The sequence below is a fragment of the Macrobrachium rosenbergii genome, chromosome 12 (assembly GCF_040412425.1).
Source record: "Macrobrachium rosenbergii isolate ZJJX-2024 chromosome 12, ASM4041242v1, whole genome shotgun sequence".
NCBI lineage: Eukaryota > Metazoa > Arthropoda > Malacostraca > Decapoda > Palaemonidae > Macrobrachium > Macrobrachium rosenbergii.
The window spans coordinates 73,949,160-73,959,159 of NC_089752.1; positions in this window are offsets into that span (position 1 = coordinate 73,949,160).

Genomic DNA, 10,000 nt, shown 5'->3' on the forward strand with positions numbered 1-10,000 from the left:
AATAGATAAATGACCAAACATTCTCCACCTTATTCCTCAAGCGAAGCTCCTTGGTTGTAGGACAGAATGGCTCTCAGATGAGAGGGACCTTCTCCAAGAGGCACTCAGGTAGCACTTGGATGGTAAGGTGAACTGCCAGACAAAAGAGATTGAGCGATAGCTCAGATGTCACGCTCAGAAGCATGTTACTGGCTGCATCTGGCACCTGACACAGGCATCAGCTTTCTCTTCCACGCCAGCTTTCATAGCCCAAAGCAATTCAGGTGTCCTGGCTGAGGAGGGTGATTCCTGTTCATTCCAGCTTCAGGCAGTTTCACGGTTCACCCCCGGGAACACAGATCCTGTGTGGGAAGAAGAGGGATCGGCCGAGAGAAAGTTTCTTGGGACAGACAGCTTATAGCGAACCCGAATAACCTTGACATTTATCTGTATATATAGAGATAGATCATGAGTCCGATTCAGAATGTAGGTAAATCTAAAATTATCATTAATCTAAGACAGCCTTTTGTGACGTTGACATTATATGAAAAACTGAAAACGGGAAGCCTCACTAGCCAGCGATTTTGATATTCTCTGAAATCAAGATTAAGATTCATTAATAATTTAACAGTTGATTGATGTCGACAGGCCTCACATGAACTGTAGTCGACGACGCTGTGAAACTTGAAGAAGTTATTCATAATGTATACTTAAGGCATTATTCCGACTTGTGATTTAAAGAACGAGTTTATTTCGATATCTGTTGATTCTCAATAGCTAATAAAGAGACAAAATGATGCTTAAGCTGTTGTTAGGGCAAAATCTACATTGCCATAAACAAATATCTTACTTTCCCCAAATGTAGCACTTGTATGCAATCAAGTAAAACTCTTAATAAAATTCATTTATATATTTTTCATTAAAGCGTCATGTTTCATAGATAGAGGCAGCTTGCTAGTTATCCGTACATATGGCTAGAGACGGTGGCCTAAAGGCCATAGGCTTATCCAGTTTCTAGTAATGAAAATTGCTTAGTCCTGTACAGGTTTTTAAAAGAAATTTTCGCTCCTAGAATGTATGTAATGTAACTCTTCCATATGAAGTTAATCATAGTAACACTGAGTCGATTTAATTTGTATTGCTGTCAATGAAGGGATGTTATTGGAGAACCCTTTTCCTCCAGTTTTCCGGGGTATATAAAGATTCCAGTCGTTGGCTGCAAGACAACGAACATGCGCAACTTAATTTTTCCCAAAGCATTGGCTTCTTTGCGCAAACTCGGAAGGAAAGTGCCTAAAGACGCCAGAAAATGCAGCCTTGTGACAGCATGTAAAGGTAGGCATTTTGTCAAAGCCATTTTTACTGAAATCAATTTACTCGTATATTATGGCTTTGTATTCCCAGAGTGACCAGGCGCGTTGTCTTCTTTTATTGTTTTACCTTTGAGGTTATTAACCATTTCTTCTCGATCCATTACTCGTAGATAGTGTGTCCACACCGTCAAAAATTTCGGTAATTTAAAAAAAGCACGAGGCAACCAGTTCATACCAAAAAGAAGTTAGGCACTGTCCCGCACACTTACTTAAAGGGACAGGAATCAGAGAGGCTTGATAGTTACGAGTCCAAAAGTGAAGTTTGTTTCCTGTAGAATTACGCAAAAAAATGAGGGATACAACCTTTTTGTTTTTATTAAAGAGGTTCTGAGTTTTTGAATGTTGAAACGACTAGTTTCCTTTTTTTTGTTTCTTGAATTTATTGCAAGTAAAAAAGGCTGCTGTTTTCTTATATTTTCATGATATACAAAAAAAGTCCCTCAACTCTTATTTTCGCAATGTCCATCATGCACATAAATCATGAAAACAGGTATTCTCACTCACTCGTTGTTTGTTGTTGAAGATCAAGCTGGCCTCATGCCAACCAGCCCATTTGCTACTCTTTGGGGTAATCGTAAGTTATTGTGACCCTGTATCGCTCTAACCCAGATCTCAAGGTCTGTTTATTTTTTCTAATTATTTTTCTTTTTAGAACACAGATCTCTTCTTTGTGCATTTGAGAGAGAGAGAGAGAGAGAGAGAGAGAGAGAGAGAGAGAGAGAGAGAGAGAGAGAGAACTGAAACTATGTCGTTATCAACTCATTTGAGTTAAAAATTTCCACAACGATTTCTTTGACTGAAGATATCAGCTTTTTAACTCCAGGAAAAGCATTAAATCATTAACCATCTAAAAGTAACCATTTTTGTAAATAATTGACGAAGGAATTATAAAAGAATTCTGTATTTCCTTAATTTGTTCTCCAGTTCGTTTCTTCGTAAAAAAGAGAGTAACTATGAACTATTTAAAATTTTAATAATTATCACGAACATTTGAATTTCATTTGTTAGATGGATGCCCTTTTGTGAGTAAAAAACATAGATATACTCCTCTGTCGCTTTTCAAGTCACTTATTGATAATCAAGCATTTATGAAAAAAAGGCATTTCTAAACTAAAGATGAATTATTCTCTTCTGCCAAGGAAATTAGTATAAAAAAAATTACATAGAAATATTGTGGTGTTTACAAAAGTACATTTATTTTCAGACTCAAGTCGAAGAATAAATCCTTAAAGACATTAGGCGAATAATTACAAACATTAAAAACTGAGATACAAACAAACATAATATACTATTCAAGAAAAACTTCACGTATCATTAAATTAATTTTTAGATTTAGGTCAAGAACTCGGCTTTTGAAATGTTGATCTTAGAGAAATCACTATAAAAGCAACTAAATAGTACTTGCACAATTAAAGAAAAAAAACATAATTGATTTATAATTGTTTGTGATCTGTCTCAACTCAAGTCGAAAACATTTACCCAAGAACCTCGTTCCTGCAAAGAGAGAAAAAGAAGATTAAATCGTCTGGAAATCCTCCTTTCTTTTTGTGCTTGCAAAAAGACCGGAGCTTCAAGGTGAGATAAACTCTGGCGCTTACGTGGCGATGTCACCCAATTTTACGGACCAGGAAAAAAAAGTAAGACGTGGAAAAACATTTGTCGAGGGGAAGAAACGTTCCTTTTTATTTTTTCAGCAGATCTGAGCGTCTCGAAGCTTAGATTATTATTATTATTATTATTATTATTATTATTATTATTATTATTATTATTATTATTATTATTATTATTATATCCGGACATTCAGTAACAGTATATAAAGATACTGATTTGGTAAAGACCGTCTTAACCTCTTCACGCTCATATTGTAAGGAACTTACAGTCAATAAAAATGATGACTAAAAAACTGGTCTAAATATTACCATCACCACATTAGCATGAAGTTAAAAAACAGCAATATTGACTTCATAATATTTCTCTGTTCTTTAAATCAAAGACCTTTTAATTCATAAAAATGAGTCCGGAGAACGTAATGCAATAAGTAAATACTAAAATGTTCTTCTGTTCAGAAGCATGAGGCCCTATTCTCTAAAACAAAGCATTAAAGAAATATTTACCTGAGAGAGAGAGAGAGAGAGAGAGAGAGAGAGAGAGAGAGAGAGAGAGAGAGAGAAAAGCGAAGGATATGGGTATTTGAAAATCTTCGTTTTTATGAAATAATTGCAATCATTTCTGCTATACACAAATTATTGCAATGCATCACGAATTAAAATCATTTCAAAGCACATAATTCCAATGGATACAAGTCAATAAGCTTCATTTGTAACATCACAGTCTATTTTACTCAACGGAATTTGACTCAAAGAAAGTTTCTGATAGACATAATTATGGTAACGTCCATAATTATGTACTTTACTCTTACTGAAAATCTCTAAATATCCATTCTAACTTTTATTTTACTATAGTACAAACCTAAGCATGGTAAACTCAGTATTTGAAATGTTCGTCGACAGTTATTTCACAAATAATAATCATAATATCAAACATGCACGGAAAATTATCAGTGATTAAATTTCTTTCAGACAAAGTAAGGCATGTCGCTTTATGTTAAAAGCGTCATTGACACCAAAAGACATGTACGATGAGTAGACGAAAATTTAAATTGATTACATTCGTCTTTCTTTTTTTATATATCTAATTGTTACCGTCATTTTTCATATCCATGACGTGGTGCTTCATGCACCATTCTGAAGACGAGTAAAGTTAGGTCTCATAACAAAGGGAGTTCTATCGTTTACATTATATATAAGTCACTTTCATATATATATATATATATATATATATATATATATATATATATATATATATATATATATATATATATATATATATATATATATATATGCATTTGTGTGTATGTATGTACGTATGCATGTGTGAGTACTGGCACGCGCATACTGAAATATACAACTGTCGGTTCATTATTAGATCATGGTTCGCTCCCGGTCGAAGCAGCATCAAGAGAAGGATGTAACGATAACAATTTCAACCGCAGAGACTTGCTGAGAACAGGGAGGTTCTTCCCATCACAATTCTAATGGGAGATAAGGAGTTTGTTATAATGTATATATACTAGATGACCAACCCGGCAATGCCAGGGAAAACTCTGAATGGTAACCAATAAACTCTCTCTCTCACTCTCTCCAACTCTCCCTCACTTTTTCCCCTTTTATCCTCCCTAACACCCCTTCTACTCTCTCTCTCTCTCTCTCTCTCTCTCTCTCTCTCTCTCTCTCTCTCTCTCTCTCTCTTTCTCTCTCATTAAGATCGTTGCTTCAGTTACAGTGCCTAACATTTTTTACATTTTATATTTCACCCCTTCTCATCCTTCATTCCTATCAGGGCTGAACTTGGAATTCAAGGGCACCGGGAGTGTCACTATTCATTTCAGCAACCTCGGAAACTATGGATTAGACATTAATATCTGTCGTTTTCGGTTATTTTTATATGTCACCCCCTTCCCACCCCCATCTCTTTGGTGCCAGTAATGTCTTAGCCCCCACAGTATTCTTTTCCAGATAGTAAGTCATATGTATGCTGAAATGAGGCATAATAAACCCATAGAGTTTATTTAGTTACTAAGTCTACAGGCAGAACCAGCCCTGTTTCAGGGAAGCCCTTCCCACTCCCACCCTCTTTGGTGGCCTTTGGTGCTAGTGATGTCTTACCCCTACAGTATTCTTTTCCAGATAGTAAGTCATACATACACCAAGGTTGGTCGAAAATACTCAGTTGCAGTTCAGAGTTAAGCTGGAACATAGACACACACACATACATACATATATCCATATATATATATATATATATATATATATATATATATATATATATATATATATATATATATATATATATATATATATATATATATATATATATATATATATATATATATATATATATATATATATATATATATATATATATATATATATATATATATATATATATATATATATATGTATATATATATATATATATATATATATATATATATATATATATATATATATATATATATATATATATATATATATATATATATATATATATATATATATATATATATATATATATATATTATAATATGTATAACCATTTTATAAGTATTTAAATGTCTCCGTGAAAATTTTGAAGTTTTGCTTACAGATTCATCATTTGTTGTGAAGGCGTGATTTTAAAATGTCTTTTTCTTGCAGATAAGTTATATATCATGTAGGCTTATATTACTGTGGAATATTTTTTCCCTTTGTTCAATGTTTGAAATTGTTTTGTGAAATTCTTATCAGGTCACCACATCCTGTTTGCGGAGAGAGAAACGAAAGGCTAGCTTCCATATTTACACAGGTGTCTTGTAACTCGCCCTAAAAGAAAAAGAATTCTCTTATGTTATCTTGATGAGCTGTCACCCAATCGGCGAGTTCCCTATTATATGTTTGCTCTGTATGCTTAACATATCGTTATTAGCTGTGTCTGTGCCTATTCTGTTCATAATCTGAGAAAGAGGGAAAGAGGAACAGTAGATAAGTGGAGTTGCTTTAGATCTAAAAGCGCTTTCCATTGTTTGCTCAGCTGCGTAAGACCCCCAAGAATATGTTTTTCTGCTAAGCCCTGAACAGGAAATGTCCATCATGTAGATAAGGGTCTGACGCTCGAAACTCAGCTGTGTGTATTCATATACCTGTATACATGTGTATTCTGTAGAATAAGGAATTAGGTATTCTATGAATACCCTATATGCATTCTTGAGTATTCTGAAAGTGCCTGTTGGAGAGTTAAAAGTGCAGTGTTTTTTTAAAGACGGCCAGTCTGCCAGAAAAATTCCTCAGAGAAGCGTCTCTCTCTCTCTCTCTCTCTCTCTCTCTCTCTCTCTCTCTCTCTCTGATAGTCCCATTACATATACGGGAAATAATTGAAGGGTTTCTGGTTGTAAAAGCTCTGTTAAACTCACCCAGGAGTGTGTTAATTTTGTAGAAGGCGATCAGGAATATCATTTTGTGCAAGTGTTGAGGAGATGTGTAATATAGTGTAATAATTACAAAAGGTAATGTGGTGACTACTGAGGTTGTATTGTTAAGACTTGAAGAGATATTCTTGGTAAAAGAGAATTATTATTTGGAATAAGTCTTAGTACCTTAGCAGTGTTTTCTAAAAATTGATATAGTCTTTAGGCACATTTTTGGTGATTGGTGTATTTCCATTTTTTGCATATCGCATTCTTATATGCCTGTGCTATCACATTACTATAATTTTATTATTACAGTGTTTTGCTGGTGATTTCTTAGCATTTTGTTAGTGCCTAGCTATTATTGAGATTTTGGAGAATGTTATGTGGATTCCAGTCAGTAATATTTTGGTGACTGTTTGTAATGGTTAATCAGGTAAATACTTGGCACTTGAGTGATAGTTAATAGTTTGATTCTTACCTAACCAAATTGCTTTCTTAATAAATTAGAGTTTTGTGAATTAAACTTGATCAAGAAATACTTAAATCTTACACTGTTGTCAATTAATGGTAGCCTAAATCTTTTGAGATTGTGAACTTTACATATAACTTTTGAACTTAGAAATAAACCTGTTTGCTTAAAGTTTTTAAAACATAGCATTTCATTTTGATCAACAGTAATTAGAGACATTAATGAATGTGTACAAGGTAAGTGATGTATCTGTTTGTTCACCTGAGACTTATCTAGGTAAAATAGAGCCAGAGAGACTGTTACATTGCTGGTTGAGGAAAACCCATATTCCATTAATCTGGATATAACTTAATAATTGTTACCTCATCCATAACTTGATAAAGTTACATTGATTTTCTCAAGTGATAAGTAAGTTTATGGGATCATTATACCTTTAGAGATTCAGTAACTCTTTGTTATGAGGTTTCAAGTATCTGGTCGATGTGAGGTAACTTTTGGTATTATTATTTGTGTAATAACCAGGTGCTTGATCACTTCGTAACAATATATATATATATATATATATATATATATATATATATATATATATATATATATATATATATATATATATATATATATATATATATATATACATACATAAACGGATACAGGGATCCTCATCTCTCATCTGCGTTGGAACCTTCACGAGTTTATTCTCCATAGCCGAGTTTAACAGCGCTTTACCTCTGAATGAATTGTAACGTACAATAATTTGTCTCTGAACAATAATACCTTTAAATGGATTTCCTTTTGAAGAGAATTTCCCATCAGTGAAAGCCGGTTAAATTAGTTTAGTGAATGGACCTAGCGAAAAATCTCTGTTGAAATGAAAAGGATCATTCATTGTGTAAATTTCCCGTTTAAATTTGTCACTTAGATATAAAACTTATTTCATAGCTAGAGATTTTTTTTAAATGAATATATTATAAGCAGGTTAAGCGCTGTATATGATCTTTTCCTTTAATGTTGGAAACCTTTAATAATCATGCTTCTTTCATAAACAATGACTTTCATTCATTCGTTTATTAATTAAGGTAACTATTTCTTGGTTTCATTATAAAACATACACATAAAATTTATATAATCTCTTATGACCATTATATCTCTAAAACTAAAGAAACGAAACATTTCAATATCGCTTTATCTCGTGACTGATCACTATTTCTTTTCCACGTTCTTTGAAAGGTGTTAATGTCGAACACCTTGGCTTTAAGAAGACCACCTGGTTGGCCCGGGAGACGATGGAAGGACAACTTCCCACCAAGTCTATCCGCTCTGCATACTGGAGATCCGTATGATGGGGGGAGAGAAAGGTGGAGAGACCAAGTGCCAATGAAGGGGGTCCACAGGGACGACAAAGAGGTATAAATATTCTGGGAGGCTGAGGACCTATCGGGCAAGCAAACATTTTGGTCATATCAAATAATCAGAATGGTGTGAAAGGCGATTTTGCTGAACTGGCTCCACTTGATATGTTAATGCTACCTCACCTGCTTTGTTACAATGAAGCTAATAAGATCCGTGTTCTTACGGTTTTTCCTTCTTAAATAATTAACTTCATCGCCTGGATTTTCGGGTCTAATTGTGGCCCATTGGCGCTTCAACAAAGCTATTATGATATGTCGTCATTTTCAGTAATGGTCATGAGAGCTTGGGTATAAGAGGAGATTGGTATTAATTGATGGGGATGATTAACACGAACAGGAATATATAAGATGTTACTCCTTATGGTTTTAGACCTTTCTTCATTAGCCTATTTGCCTTTCACCCGATCCCATGTTTGTTATTTATCTATTTTTGTTTTCTTGGACAAGGGCAGTAACCCTTCTCTTTTAACTGGGATATGACCAGGATGACTGTATTCACTCACATGCCACAGTAGGACGGAAAAAGCGTGTGCATGCATACTTAATCATTAGCGTTGCAAACTGCCTTCTCGTATTTCAGGATAAATGCCTCTGGTTTCCAAGTTTCAGCAGAGACTTGGTCAGATCAGGACAATTACTCATAACTGAGCCTCAGAAACTGCTACTACCAACTTTCGTCAAGAAAGCATAAATAACTAGGCGGTAACTTTACTAATTGCGACTTCTCACTAACAGATTTAGTAGTGTTATTATGCCTCAAAATATGGAATATCGTGTGCATTTCTAAAGATGGTTTTCATTGATGATAACGTGTTACATATTTCATGGTTTTCAGCTGAATGTGACATTAACGTCTTGTTCAGGGAAAATCTGAAATGGGTTCAAATGAGGCCGAAAAGCATACGAAATAAGTAACCTTAATGATGTTGCTTCTATTTTACAAGGAAGAGTTTTGCTTGGTGATCTAACCAAGTGGTCTTCAGTCATTTCAGTCTATCATTTTATTTATAATTAATTTCATCTTTCATTATTCGTCTCTTCCTTTCATTCATAACCTTCGAATATTTCTACTTAATTTCCGTTGCATTTCAGCTTGGTTTTTTATAAGATTATGTTTACTCAACTTGTCTTTTCGCCTTTCTTCTGCTTACACGCTGCTGTTAAAAAAGGTGGACTATTGACCCGTATCTGTATTTTTTCCTGTCTTTGCCCAATGTATCTCAGAACTTTTAATATTAGGTTATGGTTCAAGGAAGAGCTGATTAGATTATGAGACATCTGGATGAAGAGGAGGATAAGTGATATTTTTTTTTTTTTTTTTGAAGGAATATACTCCCGTACGAGGGTTCCCTGATTTTTCTTTAGTATCTGATTAAACGGAAAAGTCATTAATTATGTCTATCTCGTGTTTTTTTTCTGTCTTGTAGTCTTACGGTATTTCGCAGACTTCGTGCATATAATAATCAAAGACAGCTTGACGTTTAAAAACGCAATTCAGCGTCTTGTAACCTATACTGAATCTTGCCTACATTGCCTCAAAACAAAAGGAAATCTCAATAAGTGAAATGGAGACTGACAAGAGCTCAGCTAACAGAGGTCACTCGGATTTCGCGCTTCCATTTAGACAATATTCATCTACGAACTAGTCAGGATGCGTTCATTTGCCCGTCCATTCAAGCAGAGAATGGTTCAGCGGCGTTCGCTTACCTCTCAGTTTGCTATTGTCTCAGGTTTCCTCTCTCTCTCTCTCTCTCTCTCTCTCTCT